Source organism: Aotus nancymaae, unplaced genomic scaffold (genome assembly GCF_030222135.1).
Source record: "Aotus nancymaae isolate 86718 unplaced genomic scaffold, 86718_ANA_hifiasm-v0.15.2.pri h1tg000040l, whole genome shotgun sequence".
NCBI lineage: Eukaryota > Metazoa > Chordata > Mammalia > Primates > Aotidae > Aotus > Aotus nancymaae.
Window position 1 is genome coordinate 90,967,384 of NW_026988454.1, and position 21,177 is coordinate 90,988,560.

Genomic DNA, 21,177 nt, shown 5'->3' on the forward strand with positions numbered 1-21,177 from the left:
CTCTCATGGCCTTTAGCACCAGACTGTTGGGGGGCCTGGAAACTTTCCAAATAAAGGGAGCTAGATTGTTCAAATCTCCTGCAGCTCTTTAGGCATGGAATTATTGTCAGAAAGGTCTTCACCCTCTAGGGAATATGGACGTGAAATATTTGAGTTCCCTTTTTCTAACCTTCTCTTGACTATATGCATACTCTTATTTCCTCCCTCCATACTATTCAGGGACCTATGGCCTCACATAGGTAAATTCATCTCCATCTTTTTCTACATTGACTATTTTTTAACAAGATATGTACTTGTCCATGTTTGTCTTTTAAAAAACTATTTTAACTTAACAACTTCTTGAGAATAGACAATGTCTATAAAACACTTTGATAGGTGCTTTTTGAAAGTTACTTTGTAGTTCCAATTGGTTAATATAAACTGAGTTTTTTAAAATAAAGGGTGTATTTTTAGTTTAATTTTTAAAGCATTGCATGTTAAATGCAAAAGGTTGGCTTTGGCGGAACCTTCAGCATAGCGACCAAGAGTAAGGCTGTTGCCAGGTCATGATGAACACTCTGGATTTGTTTTCTACCTGTCACAGTGCCTAACCCCTGCATCACTTTACCTCTTTTCTCCACAGATGTGTTAGGCCAGTATTAGTGGCAGAGCTGTATCTCATCCAGGAACCAGATGGGATCCTGTCCTGAGAACACTGTCATCATAATGTCCTGATTGCCGGGTGAAATGATAGGATGCCTGGAATTTCCTTTAAAAGGCTCTAACCCCTCATTTTCAAAAAAAGCATATGAAGAGATAGATAGGTGGTGCATTATACTCTTCAGGTTACTTTGATGTATGTTTAAAACTTTTTCATAGCACAAAGTTTAAAAACAAATAACATATGAAATGGCAAAAGAAAAATAATGTCTATGTTGCCCATGTGACCTTCCTGTGCTGCCTAATATATGCCAGGATTCTCATTATTTTATTTAATAATCACAATAACCCTAAAAGGTTAGATGAGGTCTGAACAGAAACCCAGAGGGTTTAAACTTCGTTTAACTCCATTAAGAGCATTTCCTTGTAAGGTGTGCCATGCCCTTCTGACCCCAAACTGAGTGCCCTTTTTTTCAGCATGCATCTCCAAAATCTGTGGCATCACATTGTTTTAGCATTTTGTTTTTAAATAATTTCACTTTGTGCTAAAGACTGAAAGCTAATTATTTTAAATCACAATAAACCAATAAATGTATATTAATGGCCTGTTGTATGACAGTGAAATAATATGCTGCTATTGTTTTAGCATCCAAGTTGAGGAGCAAACTCACTGGAAAAGAGAATCTGATTCCACAGATAAGAAGAGGAAACATCAATTGTTTGCCAACAGGATTTATTTTTTTCCATACAAAACAGCACATTTTAAAATTCACAAAAACTTGGAATATCTTTTTTGGTCTCTAAGTCACAACTTGAATTGATATTTGGTTTCCCTTCAAAGGTCTGGTTTATCCCCTCAAGTACATCTTGCTCTGTTTCATGCTTCTTAGTAGGAGTTTAAAAACTTGAACAATAGAAATCAATTGTAATAAACTCAAAGATGACACAGGCCAATGCCATTGTCAAACTGGTAATTGAAAAACACTGAAAAATTAAGTAAAATTCTGTACTTTGAGGAGCCATTTTCATAGTTTGTCATTAGAGAAGTTTCTCTGAATGTAGACTGTAACAGAAAGCGTGAGGAGGAAGTACAGTGCTCTCTCCTTAGCTGTGAAATCGACTCTTTGTGTTGCTTCATTGCAACCGCCATTTTTCGTTGATGGCCAGTCTTCTCTTCCTTTGGGAGGGTAATAAGGGGAGGATGCAGTCTGAGTGGTTTAGTAAAAGTATAAATTTCTCTTTAAGCTAGGTGCATTTTGCTGCCTTACACTATTCATATAAAACTTTTTAAAAGATAGTTATTAAATGTTTTTAAGAATAAAATGTAGACCAGTATGTCTAGACCATAGTGAATTTAAATTTTAATTGACCAAAATAAGTGAAATTTCACTGTACCACACCACTTACAACTTTTATCACCTTGACATTGTTTACAAGTGCCTAGTGCAATCTTTAACCTCTTTTTAGTTCCCTTCTCTCTTCCGAACAGTTTCAGGGACACTCTTGAAAGTCACTGGGCTAATACTTATAGAATGGCCCTCTCTTAGGTACTTCCTTCCTCAAGATCTTCCCTCCTTTCGGCCTCAGTGATCCTCAGGAGACCTCTCCTAGTGTAGTGGTGATGGAGGGTTTGTTCTGAAGCTCATGTGAACTGCAATATCTTTAGGTTTGCAGGTGAGGTTACAAATGCAGACAAAGCAGTGGAGTATGTTTCTTTGCAAAACTAACTGATCCAGCTAGGATTTAAAATGACTTCATAAGTACTGCATCAACTTGTCATAGACCAGCTTCAAAACAATGAAGGGCTCAAAGTGACTCATATCATAAGGCTGTCAACAGAGAAATGCTTTTTTCCAAACTCTGTATTTAAGAGAGAAAGCAGAGTACTGATGAAAACTGTTGAAATTCTTTTGCTGTGATAATACATAATCAAAAGAGGACATAAATTTGATGAAATAAGAACACTGTCACTTGAATCTTTTCAGCTAACGTGTAATCCTATCTGTGGATATAGTCTTGTGCTTCAATAATATATATGTTTGTATTGGCAGGAAAGGACTTCTATGGACCTTTCCAAACAGCAGCCATTAATCTCTAGAATACTCACTTTGAGGTTAAACATTTCCTCATCAAGGGCCTGAAAGTAAACATGAAACAATGTTCACAAATTTAAGCAGCCTCTGGGTTGTCCCTTTGCCCTTCAAAAAATAGAAATAATGAAAGCACATTTACAAGTCATGGTTCTATGAGGATCAGCTAATTTATGAGGAAAATCAGCTGTAAACCAAGAGTTTGCATGTTCCTCAGCAGATGAAGGAAACAGTCTCACAGGCTCAAAAGACATGAAAGTAAGTGACCCTTGAAGAGTGGAGGGAATGGGATCTTAACATTACTGTTTTTGAACCTCAAATGGGTCTGCCCTGATATGGCATGTTATAATTCCTGCCGACTTGGAATAATAATAATAATAGATATATATGTTTTATGTGTGTATATGTTATGTAAAAATCTGTATATGTATACATATATATTCAGTTAGCAAACTTTTTTAAACCTGAAAACAATGTGTAAGATGAGTTGTGTTCCGAAGTAATGAAAATATGCATGTCTTTGTTTTTCTTTAATGGAATGTAAATTCCTAGCTCTGAGTTTACAAAAGGTAAGCATTTGAGTACTGATAAAATCAATGTTGCATATAGAATGTGAGCCTTATTTGTAATCTTTGCAATATCTAACATGATTTATTTATAGATGGTTGTGGCATAACATGTCAGCCTGAAATGCCTGGCATGCTGACTACAAAATACCTGAGCAAATACCTTCCTTGAAAAGAAACTTACAAATCCTGACTGGGAGACACTTGCAGGGTCACTGAAGAGTTGAGCATGGGAAGCTTTGAACATTGCACTTTCTCTCCAGAACTAATTGTTTAAGAGACATAGGCTTCCCTTTGTAGCCTGTGAGACAGGACATAAGTGGTTGTTAAGATCCCATTCCCTCCTGAGTGTCACTGCCTCAGTGCAATTATCTTCACTGATACCATACTGTTGTCCACCTACTGTTGTCCAGCGTGGACATTCTTATTTATTATCTACCACCATGTGATAGTGGATCCAACTAACAAGGGTATAACTGACAGGCAATTATGGAATTCCAGGCAATGGAGAGAATGTAGAAGAGTAAGCCACATAGTCCCTGACTTCACATAGCTGGAGAGACATGATCTCCACGGCCACTGCTTTACTTCAGGGATCCTCACCACTGCTCACATGGTTTATTGCAACAGACTGTTAACTGGTATGCCCTTCCAGCAGTCTTGTTCCCCTTTGGCTAATTCCCCAGATCACAGCAAGGGTTAGCTTTTTAAAATACAAAATTGAGCAAGTCTCTCTTCTGCATGGGCTTTCATGGAATGACCCCTCCTCAACACTGCTCACCACTTCGGCCTTATCTTTCACTACATTTCCTCAATTTGTGGTCCTGTCATACTGACCTGTCTGCAGTCCCCTGAATATTTCCTGTCTTAAATAGTGTTGGGAGCCTCTTATTGGAGAGTATTCTCTTTAATTATGCATTATGCAAATGATTTTAAAGAAAAGGCACTAATATTGCATAGGTTGGCTGATGAGTATAGTGTGTTTATTCTCTTCATTGATTTTTGTCCTGCTTTATTTTTTATGTTGTTTCCACATCCAAGTCAAGGTCATTAGGTAGAGAAAGAAATTCTCTATACAGACACCTGCTGTTAAGCTAGTGCTTAAAAGCTTATTCCATTATTTGTTGTATAATAACTTGCTTGCATTTTTCGTCAAGGACTTGGGGGAAAGGACTTCCATTCTGCCCAGGTATTAGAAACTTTTATCTTTTGATAAAGTGTCACTTCAATATCTCTTCCAAGGTGGAGTCTTACTGTAACCACATCCTCAGGAATCATGTTGTAATTATAAAACAAGACAAGTATATGGGTGGAACCATGCTCTAATTCAGTAGTAAACTTGTGTTCAAAAGTTAGGCAAAACATTAAAATATAATTCTAGGAGTAGCGTTTATATATTTAAATATTTTTGGCCTGGCATGGTGGCTCACACCTGTAATCCCAGCACTTTGGGAGGCCGAGGAAGGTGGATCACTTGAGGTCAGGAGTTCGAGACCAGCCTGTCCACATGGTGAAATCCCATCTCTACTAAAAATACAAAATTACCTGGCACGGTGGTGGGTGCCTGTAATCCCAGTTACTTAGGAGGCTGAGGCAGGAGAATCACTTGAACCTGGGAAGTAGAGGTTGCAGTGAGCCAAGATTGTGCCACTGCACTCCTGCCTGGGTGACAGAGTGAGACTCCATCTCAAAAAAAAATTTATGTTAAAAATATTGTAGTTTAAATTTTGACTGGTTAATTCACACATATGGTTTACAAGTTCTAAAAGGGTATAATATATGGAAGTATATATACTATGTTTTTTGCTTTTTACACAAATGAAAGCATATTATATATATTGTTCTGAAATCAGCCTTTTTCTGATTTCAAATATGGCTTGGAAATTTTTACCTATTAGTGTAACCAGGGTGGGGTGCAGGGGCTCAGCTCCCTCCCATGCTTTCCAACAATGTAACCCAGGGATGGGAGCAGAGCTGCGGGGGCATCCCAAAGACACTTCCTGTTCTCCAATCCATATGTTTTCCCTGATGTGCCTAGGTCTTTGACCTCTCTTACCCCAGGAATGGGGAAGGGGTCCCAGAGGTGTGGTGAGCTTACCATTGGAATAAATATCTTGGACCCGAAGAGTTTAGCAGAGAGTGATTTATTAGGCAGAGAGATACTTATTAGGCAGAGAGAGAGAGAAGGAGAGAGAGAGCTCCCATGCTGCCATGAGAGGGGATCCAAGGGAGGATCACACTCCGGACCTCAAGTGATCCACCCTCCTTGGACTCCGAAAGTGCTAGGATTACAGGTGTTAGCCTATCCCTATAGGTAAGGAGCAGTGGGTTTTTAACCTTGGAGTTATTCCCACCCCATTCATGTTCTCATCCAATGAGAGGAGTTCTTTCAAACTTCAGCTGGAGTGATTGATCTTCCACTTTGATATTGGATTGGCTACTCAGCCCACAATCAGAGCCCCCTCCTCCCAGAGCTTTGGGTGGGGGGTGCTTTTTGGAACACAGAAGCTCACCTAGAATTTCTACCTAGCCCACCGGAAAGTCAGACAAAGAACTTCAGGCTCCCAGATGGGGGTGTGGATGGAGGCGTGGTGCTGGGAAGCTCCTGCCTTTGAAACCAGTCCCTGGTGGACCCACACAGTCCCTCATTAGTACACATAAAGATTTTACATTCATTTCAATGACTTTAGAGTGTATGATATTTGGGTGCATAGTGCAGTCTCCTGTTGCAGAACATTTAAGTTGTATACAGTTTTTCACTATCACAATCAGTGCTCCATTAGTACATTATGTATATATATTACCACACATGTAAGAGTATTTCTCTTGATTAAATTCCCAGAATTGAAATTGCTAAGTCAACTGGTATATCAATTTGTGATAGATTTTGCAAAGTTGCCCTTAGTAGGCCTGGTTTCTCACATTCCTGCCAACACAGTACATTATCATTGTTTTACCAATTTGATGTTGTAAGTCCTTTGCCAATCTGATAGATGAAATGGGTATTTCCCAGTAGTTTTAATTTACATTTCTCTTACGAGTGAGGTTGAACATCTTTTCAAATGTTTTTAGAGCTATTTATATTTCTTTTTCTGTGACTAGTCTGTTTTTATCTTTGCCTGTTTTTCCATTGGATTGTTAGTCTTTTACTGATTAGTGAGAGCTTTTTATGTAACAAAGAAATTAGTTCTCTTTGATATGAGACATAAATCAAATATTTTTTCATATCTCGTTATTTTTATTTTGACTTTACTTTTGGCATTTTTTTGTTATGCAGAATTTAATATTACTATTATTAGTCAGATATCAATCTTTTGTTTTATGGCTTCTGATGCAGATTAAAATTTGAAAGGCCTTCCCACTCTTAGATTACGCAAAATTTCTTTCAAATTTTTTCTACTACATTTTCCCCCCGATTTTTCTTATTTACATATTTAACCCATCTTAAATTCATCTTAAAGTGAGCTACTTTACTTATTTGTAGATGGCTGTTAATAGCAGTCAGGGTCTAGCCAGGAAAACAGAAAACACACTAGATATCTCAAACAGAAAGGAGTTAATAGGGATTTGGTCACACAGATGGTAGAAGCCTAAAATGGTAAAAGGAGAATGCTGAAGTAACCAGATAAGAAGCAGCTATCACCTCTAGGGCTGAGAAACAAAGGGAAGACATAAGATGACCAGTGTTTAGGACTACAAAGGAGGAATCCCTCTGCGGAGGGCTTACTGCCCAGCCTCTGCTAGTACCTTTAAGAGAGCTTGATGAGGCTACTTATGAGAGGCCTGAAGAACCAGGAGCTGCAGCTAACTGCTACTACTTACTAGAGCAACATTGTCAGAAACAGGACAAGTAGAAAGGAAATCTTTCTCCCCATCCCAACTTTTACTATTCCTCTACTGACTTCAATTAGCAGAACACAACAGAAAGCAGCTAGAACAGGAACCTGGGAAATATAGTTTGCAGAATCTCAGTCTTAGTATCACAGAGTAGAATAAATATAAATGGTTTTATATCTGAGAGGTAATGAGTAAACAACCATTATTTGAATAAGCTATTTTACATGATGATTTGAAATGTCACTTTTATCCTACAATATTTAAATCTATTTATGGGTTTTCTGGTTTACTCCAAAGAGTTCTTTACCTATTCCATGCTATAATACCATATTGTTTTAATTAGTGTTGTAGTATAATATGTTTTTATCTGTGGAAAGGCCAATCCTTTCTTCTTATGCTTTTTCTGAATTTTCCGGACTATTTTTTTTACTTTTTAAAAACGTGGGTTTTTACTTAAAAGATCTTTAAAGGAATTTAAAAAATAAGAGCCAATTTTAGAAAAATGATATTTGTTTTCTTTGGGATTTTAAAATTATTTATGGTGATCTAAATCTTCATATATTAGTTACTTAATAAATATATTTAAATAACTTTATTAACATTTAAAAATATCATTATGTCTTTTTTAAAAAATTCTATCTCTATGTATTTCAAAACAGTTTTAATTTTATTATATTGACAGTGATTAGGTAAACAGAGAAAGTCCAGGGATCCTTTCCTTTGTCAGCAGTTCTTTATTTACTTCCCTGTTTCTGAGTCAATGTGAACCTCTAGAAAGAAAGAGGGACCAAACTAGGTAGCTTTGTGTAATCCAGACAAGATATAATGGTGACTTGGATTAGAGCAGTGTATTCGTCTGTTTTCATGCAGTTGATAAAGACATACCTGAGACTGGGAAATTTACAAAAGAAAGAGGCTTAATTATACTCACAGTTCTACGTGGTTGGAGAGGCTTCACGATCATGGCAGAAGGCAAGGAGGAGCAAGTCAGATCTTACATGGGTGGCAGCAGGCAAAGAGACAGTTTGTGCAGAGAAACTTGTGTTTTTAAAACCATCAGATCTCATGAGACCTGTTCACTATCACAAGAACAGCATGGGAAAGACCTGCCCCCTTGATTCAACCATCTTTCACCGGGTCCCTGCCACAACACATGGGAATTATAGGAGCTACGAGATGAGATTTGGCTGGAGACATAGACCAAAACCACATCAGGCAGTAAGAGTAGTGGTCAGGGGAAAGTGCTCAGATTTTGTATAAATTTTGTAGGAGAGCTCATTGTATTTGATGGCAGGTTGATTGTGGGATATGTGAAAAAGAGATTCGCTAAGCCTGACTCCAAGGTTGTTTGCCTGAGCAAATGGGAAACGGGTTGTCTTTTACTGAGATGCGGAAGACTGCAGGTGGAGCAGAGCAGACAATTAGAAACCAGAAATATAGTTTTGCACAGGAAGTTTCAGATGCCTATTAGACATTCAAGTACAGAGAGATGTCCAATAGGCATTTGAATATGCATCTAGAGTTCAGTTCAGGGAAGAGGTCTGGGCTGGAGTTATCCATGTGTGAGTCATATGTATGTAGATGCTATTTAAAGCCCTTGAAATCCAGTAAAATCCATGAAGTAAGCAAATTTAGGTAGAAAAAATAAGAGTCCAAGGACTAAGCCCCAGGGAATTCCAGCACTGAGAGGCTGGGAGGATGAAGAGAACTCAGCAAAGAAGAATGAGAATGAACAGTTTGAGAGGAAAGAGGAAATTAGCAGGTAGGGTGTCTTGGAGTGAAAGTAGAAAAATTTTCAAGGTAGAGAGAAAGATCCAAAGTGTCAGATGCTGCTGATGGATCAAGAAAAATGAGGAGTGAGAGTTAACTATTGAATTCAGCAATACACAGATCATGATTTGCCTTCATGAAAGGGTTTCAGTGGAGTACTAGAAGGAGAAGCCTGAATGGAGTGGGCTCAAAGAAATCCCAGTCACATGGGAGGAGAGAATATTGGAGACAGTATATATAGGCAGTTCTTTCAATGAGTTTTACTGTATAAGAAAGGAGAGAAATGAAGTGGGATCTCCAGGGGAAGTAGAGTCAAGGGAGGGCCTTGTTCTGAAGGAAGAAATAACAGTATATTTGGATGCTAATGATAATAAGCTAGTATGGAGGGAAACTAACCATGGGTAAAAGGCTTGGAGCAATGTCCTAGTTAGTCAAAAGAGGCTGGGATTTAGTCAATAAAGTAAGAAGTTCATGTTAATTGGAAGCACAATCAGTTTACTTCTACTAATAGAGAAGAAGGTCACATATACCAGCAAAGATGCAGTAGGTATATGGAAGTGGTAGGAGATTATGGAAATTCTTCCCAAATTATTTCAATTTTCTTGGTGAGCCAGGAAGCAATGGGGTAGATGTGTGATTTCATAAGGCAGAAGTTATGAAATAGTATATGAGAGTGGACCAAAGGAATATAGTGTGATTTTTTGGATCGAATTAATAGCCCAGTTAAAGTTAGTGACCATGAATTTGAAATGAGATCAGTCGGCCTGTGTTTTTCTCTGGGGAAAGAGATTTAACCAAGGCTGTAATTTGACCAAGAGAGTACAATCATGTGAGAGAAAGGGCATGACATTAAGGGTGTATGCAATTGAAATTTAAGCTGAATGAGAAGGAAAATGAGCACATGGAAGGAGGAGGGTGAAGGCTAATCAGAAGATGACAAAATCAATGGATTGTAGTGTGCTGCCATTAAAGCATTGTTGGATTTTGAGCTCTAAAGGGAGTAAACTGGAAATATAGAAGATGGTGTTGGAGAGTTGAAATATATAGATGGTTATAATTTTTTATACTAATGGCAAAAACTAGGGTATGACCTTACAAGTGAAGGCTGAGGTAGTGTGAAGGACAGAATCATGAGAGGAGGGAAGTTCAGGGAACTGGGAAGTCAGAACATCTGAAAAGTCATCTAAAAGGATATGGAAGTCACCAAAAAATTGGCAAAAGTAGTGTTAGAGCAAATAACAGCAATCCAGAAGCGAAAATCTTCAAAGAAGGAAGGAAAATGAATGACCTGGGGTATTGAATGGCCCATGACTATTGATATAGTTTGGCTGTATGTACCCACCCAAATCTTATGTTGAAATGTAATCCCCAGTGTTGGACATAGGGCCTCGTGAAAGGTAATTGGATCATGGAGATGGATTTCTCATGAATGGTTTAGCACCACCCTCCTTGGTACTGTCCTCATGATGGTGAGTTCATTCTTGTGAGATCTGATCATTTAAAAGTGTGGCGTACCTCCCGCCTTGCTTTCTTGCTCCTGCTTTTGCCGTATGACACGGCTGCTCCCTCTTTGCCTTCTGCCATGATTGGAAGCCTCCTGAGGCCTCCTGAGAAGCAGATGTCACTTTGCTTCCAGCTGTACAGCCTGTGGAACCATAAGCCAGTTAAACTTCTTTTATTATAAATTACCCAGTCTCAGGTATTTCTTTACATTATTAGCAATGTAAGAATGAACTAGTACAACTATTAACAGAAAGGATACAAATTAATATTATCTGATGACATGAAAGTAAAAGCTAGTATATTTTAGGAAGTAGGGAGAGAGAATTATTTGGAAGCAGTGATGATGAGCAATGAGGAAAATCTACCCCACATGCAGGCCCATTGGTATAAGGAGAGTGTGATAGAAACTATCTGCTTCTGAGCTGTTGGGCAAGGAATGTCCTCTGGAGAAAGCCAGTGTTCCTTTAGAGAAGTAGTTCTAAAACTTGGCCACAGTTATGCAGACCATATCCCAGCCTAATTAAATACCCACCTCTGGAGGTAGGAGCTATGCAGCTGTATTTATTTTTGTTTTGTTTTGTTTTTTGTTTTAAGCTTTGGGTGATTCTGAAGTCCAGCCAAATTTGAGAATCACTACCTTAGAGCAAGGAGGTGAAGGGAACATTCTCAGAAGAGTTTGTGAACTGAGGAGAATTTACTTGTGGTTGAATGTGAGTTTCAGAGAGCACAGTGGAAAAGTCTCAGGATATGGGAATGGGAAGATACAGGATTACAAAAGATGATGACAAAATAGATAGACCACTAGCCAGACTAATAAAGAAGAAAAGAGAGAAGAATAAAATAGACACAATAAAAAGTAATAAAGGGGAAATCACAGATCCCACAGAAGTACAAACTACCATCAGAGAATACCATAAACACCTCTTCACAAATAAACTAGAAAATCTAGAAGAAATGGATAAATTCTGGACACATACACCCTCCCAAGTTTAAACCAGGAAGAAGTCGAATCCCTGAATAGACCAATAGCAAGTTCTGAAATTGAGGCAATAATTAATAGCCTACCAACCAAAAAGCCCAGGACCAGACAGACTCACAGCCATATTCTACCAGAAGTACAAAGAGGAGCTGGTTCCATTCCTTCTGAAACTATTCCACACAATAGAAAAAGAGGAACTGCTCCCTAACTCATTTTATGAGGCCAGCATCATCCTGATACCAAAACCCGGCAGAGACACAACGAAAAAAGAAAATTTCAGGCTAATATCCCTGATAAACATCAATGTGAAAATCCAACAGCACATCAAAAAGCTTATCCACTACAATCAAGTCGGTGTCATCCCTAGGATGCAAAGCTGGTTCAACATATATGAATCAATAAATGTAATCCATCACATAAACAGAACCAATGACAAACACCACATGATTATCTTAATAGATGCAGAAAAGGCCTTAGATAAAAATTCAACATCGCTTCATGCAAAAAACACTCAATAAACTAGGCATTGATGGAACATATCTCAAAATAATAAGAGCTATTTATGACAAACCCACAGCCAATATCATACTAAATGAGCAAAAGCTGGAAGCAGTCCCTTTGAAAACCAGCATAGAACAAGGATGCCCTCTCTCAACACTCCTATTCAACATAGTATGGGAAGTTCTGGCCAGGACAATCAGGCAAGAGAAAGAAATAAAGATATTCAAATAGGAAGAGAGGAAGTTAAATTATCTCTGTGTGCAGATGACATGACTGTATATTTAGAAAACCCATCATCTCAGCCCCAAAACTCCTTAAGCTGATAAGCAACTTCAGCAAAGTCTCAGGATACAAAATCAATGTGCAAACATTGCAAGCATTCCTATACACCATAATAGCGAGCCAAATTATAAGCAAACTCCCATTCACAACTGCTACAAAGAGAACAAAATACCTAGGAATACAACTAACAAAGGATGTGAAGGATCTCTTCAAGGAAAACTACAAACTACTGCTCAAAGAAATAAGAGAGGACACAAACAAATGGAAAAACATTCCATGCTCATGCATAGGAATAATCAATATAAAGAAAATGGCCATACTGCCCAAAGTAATTTACAGATTGAATGCTATTCCTTTCAAGCTACCATTGACTTTCTTCACAGATTTAGAAAAAAACTACTTTAAATTCCATATGGAATGAAAAAAGAGCCCTTATAGCCAAGACAATCCTAAGCAAAAAGGACAAAGCTGAAGGCATCAGCTACCTGACTTCAAACTATACTGCAAGGCTACAGTAACCAAAACAGCATGGTACTGGTACCAAAACAGATATATAGACCAATGGAACAGAACAGAGGCCTCAGAAATAATACCACACATCTACAACCATTTGATCTTTGACAAACCTGATGAAAACAAGCAATGAAGAAAGGATTCCCTGTTTAATTAATGGTGTTGAGAAAACTGGCTAGTCATATGCAGAAAACTGAAACTAAACCCCTTCCTTACACCTTATATAAAAGTTAACTCAAGGTGGATTAAAGATTTAAATGTAAGACCTAAACCCATAAAAACCATGGAAGAAAACCTAGGTAATACCATTTAGGACATAGGCATGGGCAAAGACTTCATGACTAAAACACCAAAAGCAATGGCAACAAAAGCCAAAATAGACAAATGGGATTTAATTAAACTAAAGAGCTTTTGCACAGCAAAAGAAACTATCATCAGACTGAACAGGCAACCTACAGAATGGGAGAACATTTTTGCAATCTATCCATCTGACAAAGGGCTAATATCAAGAATCTACAAGGAACTTAAACAAATTTACAAGGAAAAAACCAAACAACCCCATCAAAAAGTGGGCAAAGGGTATGAACAGACATTTTTCAAAAGAAGACATTTATGTGGCCCACAAACATATGAAAAAAAGCTCATCATCACTGGTCATTCGAAAAATGCAAGTCAAAATCACAATGAGATACCATCTCAGGCCAGTTAGAATGGCAATCATTAAAAAGTCAGGAAACAACAGATGCTGGAGAGGATGTGGAGAAATAGGAATGCTCTTACACTGTTGGTGGGAGTGTAAATTAGTTCAACCACTGTGGAAGACAGTGTGGCAATTCCTCAAGGACCTAGAAATAGAAATACCATTTGACCCAGCTGCCAGGTCTGTCCCACAGACTCTGGTTGAGGGACTGATGAAAGAAGTACGCATACACAGATATTTTGCCTGAGAGCATGGCTAGGGGACTGCAGAGCTTAGCACCAGAGACAAGAGTGCAGTCCTGATAAGCCTGAGACCCTTCTATTTATTTTAGTACAGATTTAATGACAAAGGCCTGGAGCAAACACAATTTGTGGGTAATTAACATTGTTGATCCCCCGGTAGGGAGCAGTCCTGCACGTGGATGATCAAAGGTTGGTTTCTGAAGAAATAGGTAAACAAACCTATCTAGATAAATTAATTTGCACTCCCTTGTTATCTGCCCTTTGCCTCAGGGTAAGAACAGCCACCTTCAGCTCATTCTTCCCAGAAGCTTTGCAAAACCTCCCAACCTTCCAAGAAGGTTTGCATCTTTCCTTTAATTTTTCCCACCACCCTGACAGATTTCCCACATCCAGCAATCTCATTACTGGGTACATACCCAATAGATTATAAATCATTCTACTATAAAGACACATGCACATGTATGTTTATTGCAGCACTATTCACAATAGCAAAAAAATGGAACCAATAAAAATAGCAAACTTGGAACCAAGCCAAATGCCCATCAATGTTAGACTGGATAAAGAAAGTGTGGCACATATACACTATGGAATACTATGCATCCAGAAAAAGAAAGAGTTCATGTCCTTTGCAGGGACTTGGATGAAGCTGGAAACCATCATTCTCAGCAAACTAATCCTGGAACAGAAAACCAAACATCACATTCTTACTCCTAAGTGGAAGTTGAACAATGAGAACATATGGGCACAGGGAGAGAAACATCACACACTGGGACCTGTTGGGTGCTGGGGGGCTAGGGGAGGGATAGTATTAGGAGAAATACCTAATGCAGATGACGGTCAATGGGTGAAGCAAACCACCATGGCACATGTATACCTATGTAACAAACCTGTGTATGTATCCTAGAACTTAAAGTATAATAGAAAAGAAAAGATGATGGCAGAATCAAATACAGATTTGAGTCTGGAGGGTGAGAGGGATGAATTTTCTCTGTGTTTTACTGGTGGTTCTGAAAGTACCAAGTGCCTCCACTTTAGCAGCTGCAAAATCAGAAGCACATGACTGTTTCCTTCATTTGTGGCTTTGATGAATCCTTAGGAGGTGTGGCTAGAAAAAGCAATGCCAGACACCTCAGGAAGAGATGCTTGAAATGTTTTTGCTATGATTAAGTCATCTTGAGATGTATGCTTGAGAACTTATCCCCCTGAATGTGACAGTATCTCCGAAACAGCTACTAGGACTTCAGCTGGAACAGATGTGCCCATTTTGCTGCAGTTCCATGGCGTCTTACTAAGCTAACTCTCGGGATTAAGCATGTGAGGAATGACTGTAGATAAAAGACTTCAGACTACATGCTTGCTGGCCCTAAAGCTCATGAACAAATTTGAAAGAAGACTCTAGAGATATTGCCATAATATTATTTAACAAGACTGGCCACTGTTGAACATGAAATGATAAGTTCAGCACTGAGAAATCTGGCGACACTGATTCACTGATCTCATCCACCTGCCTCTTCTATTTAGTCATCTTCACCATACTTTCATCTGACCACTTGCTTGGAGATGATGCAGCACAATGATGACAGCTCAGAGAAGGTTCCTGACCACAAAAACTCAGTAGAGGTCAATGCATATCACTGTCTGAAACAATAATGTTTGGCAGCATGGTAACTACAAATAAGCAGTAGGAGTTTGAGACAAGCTAGGGAGACCTTGAGCCATTTTATTGACTCTGTCATAATCAAGAAAGTTCTTTCACTGAAACTTTCCAGCTGTTGATATAAATCTTGGCCAGTGGTTCTTGGTCATTTATTTGGAAAAAGTAGATACATTGGAAACATTATACAAGCTAGTAAGGCAAAGATTTCCCAATGCCGCAATCAATGTCATACTGCCAGATAAAGCTCAGGCTTAGCCTATCATGAAAAAAAAATCCTAAGGGGCTAAAAGTAATGGGATCATGATATGTAACATGCTTAACCAGAGTGCTCCCCACTTTGAATGAAGATTGGTTATTGGAAGTATCAGCTTAGAACAAAATTAAGTTTTTCAACATCTTCCCTAAAGAAGATTATCAACCAGTTCCTGGTTGACTTCAGGATCTGCATATGGAAAGAAGATATGATATAACTGATACTATATATAGGTGCTTATCTGAAAATTAAGGTAAAATATTGCATTACATGATAAAGGAGTAAGAGAAAAATATATTGCATCAGATATTTTAAGTTAAGTAACCACATTCCTATTGCTAATTGACAAGTGATATATTTGAATACACAGTCAAATTTCAGTGAAACATCAATTACCTTTTTTATGGCATTGATTTTACAGTCACAAGCTGCTATTGATATGTATGCCAGCATTCCTTCAAGTGTGCCCAATAGCATTCGAATGCTTCTTAAAATATTAATTTTGCTAAAAATTGGTCATTTCATGTTTTAAAAATTAACTAGCATATGAATTAATTCCTATGTGAGATTGCGGCAATGTATTTACTTGTGATTTAGCATAATGGAGAGATCTCTGGTCTGAGAATCAGGAGAGTGGGATGCTAATGTGCAATCAAGAACCACTTAGTTGTATTCCTCGGGCAAATTATTGACTTCTTGGAATCTCTGTCTCTTTAGTTGTAAATTAAGAAATTAGGCTGGGCATAATGGCCTACTCCTGTATTCCAGTACTTTGGGAGGCTGAGGTGGGCAGATTGCTTGAGGCCAGGAATTCCAGACCAGCCTGGCAACATGGCAAAACCTTGTCTCTCCAAAAAAAAAAAAAAAAAAAAAAAATAGCTGGGCATGATGGTGCGCACTTGTAGTCCCAGCTAATGAGAAGGCTGAAGGAGGACGATCAATTGAACCTGGGTGGTTGAAGCTACAGTAAGCCATCATTGTACCACTGCACTCCAGCCTGAGCAACAGAACAAGACTCTGTCTCAAATTAAAAACAAAAAAAAAAAGGAGTTAAATTTTGTTGTTGTTCTATATTCTTCTGATTCCATGAATCAAATGGTCTGCTAAGGTGCTAAGGCTTGGAGCCAATTAGATTGGTCAACAAGCTGTAATTAAGATCCATCATTCCGCTGGGCGCGGTGGCTCAAGCCTGTAATCCCAGCACTTTGGGAGGCCGAGGCGGGTGGATCACGAGGTCAAGAGATCGAGACCATCGTGGTCAAAATGGTGAAACCCCGTCTCTACTAAAAATACAAAAAATTAGCTGGGCATGGTGGCGCATGCCTGTAATCCCAGCTACTCAGGAGGCTGAGGCAGGAGAATTGCCTGAACCCAGGAGGTGGAGGTTGCGGTGAGCCGAGATCGCGCCATTGCACTCCAGCCTGGATAACAAGAGCGAAACTCCGTCTCAAAAAAAAAAAAAAAAAAAAAAAAAAAAAAGATCCATCATTCCTGGTGACTTCCCAATGCTATTTCATGCTCTAGAACTTTCCTTTCACCCTTCCTTCCAAAAGGTGGCTTGATGAACAATTAGCTGTAGGAGTAGCCTTCCAAAATCTCAATCCTACTAGATTATAAAGTCATATAAACATAGGATTATGTCCTACTCATATGAGATTCACACAGCAACTAGCCACGTACTTTGCATGTAGCTGCTAAAGGAATAAGTTAGCAGATGGAAAGAAGGATGGAAAAAGATGGGGAAGGAGAGAGACAGGAGATAATTAACTGTTCCATTTATGGTGTGCAGGTGCTAAAGGAAAGAGAAGAAGTAGCTGAGTGTGTCAACTTCCATCTAAGGAGGGGAGCAAGACAAATCAAAGAGATGTCTAGTAAAGGTTTGATTTAATTACCACAGACATAAATCACAGTGGAAATTGTTATTTCAAACAAAGTTAACAAAGTAGATTCTAGTCCAACACAATTATTAGATCTTTTCCTTGGAATTTTTTTTTTTTTTTTTTTTTTTTTTTTTGTATTAGAGTTTGATCTAAACTTTAGGTTACAGATTCAGGTGAAAAAAAATTGAGAACACTGAAAAAGACTCAATTGAGAAATGTACTAAAAATAGAAGAGACTCGATTAATTTATTTAAAATGAAATAAACAAGGCATGACAGTTATGGTGAAAAGAGTATCAGTGGCAATAGAATTTAATTTTCCTTGACCTTTTCATTCTATCATTGAATAAAAAAATAAGGTGTTACACATTTGAGTTCTATATGAATATATGTATATGGAGAATTTATAAAGTATAATATTAATATTCCCAGCTCTGAAGTTAGGTTCCTGATTTCGCATTCCGACACCACTTACTAGTTAATGTGACTGAGCAAGTTACTGAACTTCGCTGCACCTGCCTCAGAGCCCTCATTTACAAAATGGTGATAATAATAGTGTCTATCTGATAAGGTTATGTGAGTTTTAAATGAGATAATGTTTAAAAAGCACTTTGCACATTCATGTTATACAGTAAGTGCTTCATAATGTTGTTGGGTCAGGGAGATAATACATGTGTTACTACTACATTTGTATGTTGATAGAGAAAATTCTGAAACAATCCACTTCAAATTATTAATAGAATTAGCCTTGGTGAGTTGATTGTGGGAGGATGTGACATATACATTTTACTTTAACCACTTCTTTAATGTTGATTTTTTATAACAAACATTTTACATCATAATTTTGTCTTTAAATTTTGATAGTAAATCTAAAGAGATAATTTACCACTGTAAATTCATTGGAGAGAGCCCAATTTAAACTTGTTTATGCAGAATTAAGGTAGTAGAAGAGACTATAAATAACAATTCCTTTTTAGGGGGACAGTATTTATATGCATATTCAAACCTATGGTCTCAATTAATCCTTTATGCTAAATAGGATTTTGCTATTTCCACCAGAGTTGAGAAAGTTGAGACTTCCTGGATCTTACCTTATTACTCACCTAGTGAAGAGCAGGAACAAAAATGACTCAAGTGCTCTGATTCCACAGAGCCCCTCCACTGCCTTATGACATCTACAGTGTCCATCATTCCCCACGGAGCTCTAGTTTTAAAGAGACAAAGAATGGTGCATTTACATAATCTTGAAACCCAGCAGAGTGGAGAGTAACAAGCCTTTTGGGGAACTGGCTAATTTGCTTTTGATCTATATAAAAACATAAGTGAAGACTCTCGAAATATATGGTCACCAGTCTGGTAATTTCTTATCTCCTGTAAGGTTTAAATATATTTGATGTTTTAGGCTTTTGTGGCTGAAACATCGAAGTCTTTCACCTTGTGGCTAATTTAATGTTGTTAGCTTTGGTTGAGATCCATTTTTCTGCCTGCAGATTCACAAGATCCCCCAAAGTCTATTCAGTAATTGTGATGCATTCCTGTAGCATTTAAGACTAAGCCCTAAAAGCTTTGCTTTGTATACTTGATCTGTAGCGACCTTTAGAGTTTGCTGCCCATTGAACCGAAGGTCTTCCTTGTGAAATTATAGAATAGTGCCCCAGTTCACTTTCTGTTACTTGATATCACTGAACAAAAATACCATTATCAGTGTCGAGAAAAAAAAGATATGGTACCCTGTCTCTTTAACACTTTAAGAATAGCAAGCACAGTAGAGTTAATTCTTTTGGGTGCTGTGCCTTGAGAATTTTCTGGCCCAGAATCAAACTACAGATAATTAATTATGTCAGTGAAAAGCTCTGATGGCCTGTTCTCTTCAGAAAAAAGTGACATCATCCATAGAATTCTCTGGCAATAAAGAAGAACAAAGCTGTGAGTGCAGGAAATAACAGACAGATGTCCGTGGGTGCATATTTTATCCACTTCAAAGTACACTGCAAGAAGTCATGCTCTAGGGCTGTCTCCCAGCAGCAGTGGCTTGGCAAGGGGTCTTGGAGAGTTAGAGAAGTTTACTGGATTGGGTTCACTGCCTCACGTGCCCTGGCCTGAAGACTGAAGTGCAGCATCTTTAAGGAAGTTACTAAGAAAGATAACAATACTCAAAAAATGTTGGCAAGACCATGACAAGCCAATCAAGTTATGTAGTGTGGGGAAATTGGACCAGATGGCTGCGGCATCACTTGTGGATGACTGTTAGTACAGGAAACATTACCCAGCGAGTTTTGTTCCAGAGCTTTCCTTTGCTCTGTGCTTACATCATATTTTCACTGAAAATTGTTATTAACACCTACAGCAACATATAATGGAAAGAACAAATATTTTGGAATTAGATAACTTTGTTTTTTACTAATGATGGGATCTTGGTCAAGCTATTTACTTTCTCTGAGCCTTATTTTTTCATCTGTAGAAATGGAGTTAAGAAGCAGTAAATTAATGCTCCTGAAAGGAATTTTGTCCACATTAAAGTACAATGTAGTAATTGGTTGTTTTTAAATTCAACTCTGTCCTTTCCTGCAAAATATTTTACATATCTAAATCTACATATCTGAAGTCAAACTTATATTAGCTAGAACAAATGTCTACTTACACAAGCAATTTTAGGTATAATAGAAAGATTATTGCTTCAAAATTTCAGGTGCTAGAGGACCAAAAGTTCTACTGTTAGAGATTTATTCCTTCGAGGTGAAATACCTAGCAGTTTCTTTTAAAAAAATTGTATCTAATTATCAAAGTAAAACCAGTCTGATATATATTATTTAGAACATGCATTCTCAGTGCCATCACTACTGTTCTCAAGAGGGTGAGATTTGGTTCTTGGGGTGGAGGTAAAGAAATTTTGGATTTGACAATGGTTTATGGCCCTCAAAAGAATCACAGAACATAAATGTATGTACGGTATATATCTATGGTATTAAAATTTCAAAAGAGGGCATACAAGAAAAAAATACCTAAAATGTCTCCTTAGGAGGACAAAAACAAGTTTGAAAAACAATAATTTAGGCAAATTTAAAACTTATGAAAAAAGTTTTTTATGATCATCTATAATTCTACCAACCTAAAAGAATAATTGTGGCTATTTTGGTGAGTATCTTTCTTCACATGTATTGTTTCCATAATTGCAAGTACAGTATATATGCAGCTTTAAATATTTATAACAAGCATTTCCCACATCCTTCAGCCACCCTTGGGATATAATTTTTAATCCTTGTATAATATTTTATTCTATGGGTGTACTATATTTCACTCAAACATTTCCTTACTATTGAATATTTATTTTTCCCATTTTTTTACTATGATTTGTACAACAATCTTTGTCCTTCTTTTTAAACTACTCAATTAAAAGGTATAAATGTTTTTGAAGACTTGAGTGTATCTGTTGCCAAGTTACTTTTTAGAGCTATATGTCTTCCCAACAAAATTATGAGAATGTGTATTTATCAAACTCTCACTTGTAGTAACTATTATAGTTCTAAAATTTGTCCTGATTTAGGAGGTGAGTAATGGTATCTCATTATTGTTTCAGTTTCTAATTATTTAGTTATTAGTTAAATTGAACTGTTTCTTAGTGACTACTTTAAATCTCTTTAGTGAATTGTCTATTTATACCTTTCAGGCATTTTTCATTTGAGCTTTAGGGTTCTTCTCACTGACATATGTAAACTCTTTATAATAACGTATAGTGACCTTATATCTTTCATAGTTGCTACAAATA

At 37.6% G+C, this 21,177-nt stretch overlaps 1 protein-coding gene and 1 non-coding gene across 4 annotated transcripts in view; both read left to right on the top strand.

Annotated features, from left to right (window-relative positions):
* The window catches only part of FILIP1 (filamin A interacting protein 1), a 249,567-nt gene that overhangs the window by 128,621 nt on the left and 99,769 nt on the right, over positions 1–21,177 (top strand). The window lies entirely within an intron of this gene.
* On the top strand, positions 1,640–1,856 carry LOC135268422 (small nucleolar RNA U3). Its single transcript, XR_010336758.1, has one exon. It is a non-coding gene; the product is annotated as a small nucleolar RNA U3 (small nucleolar RNA).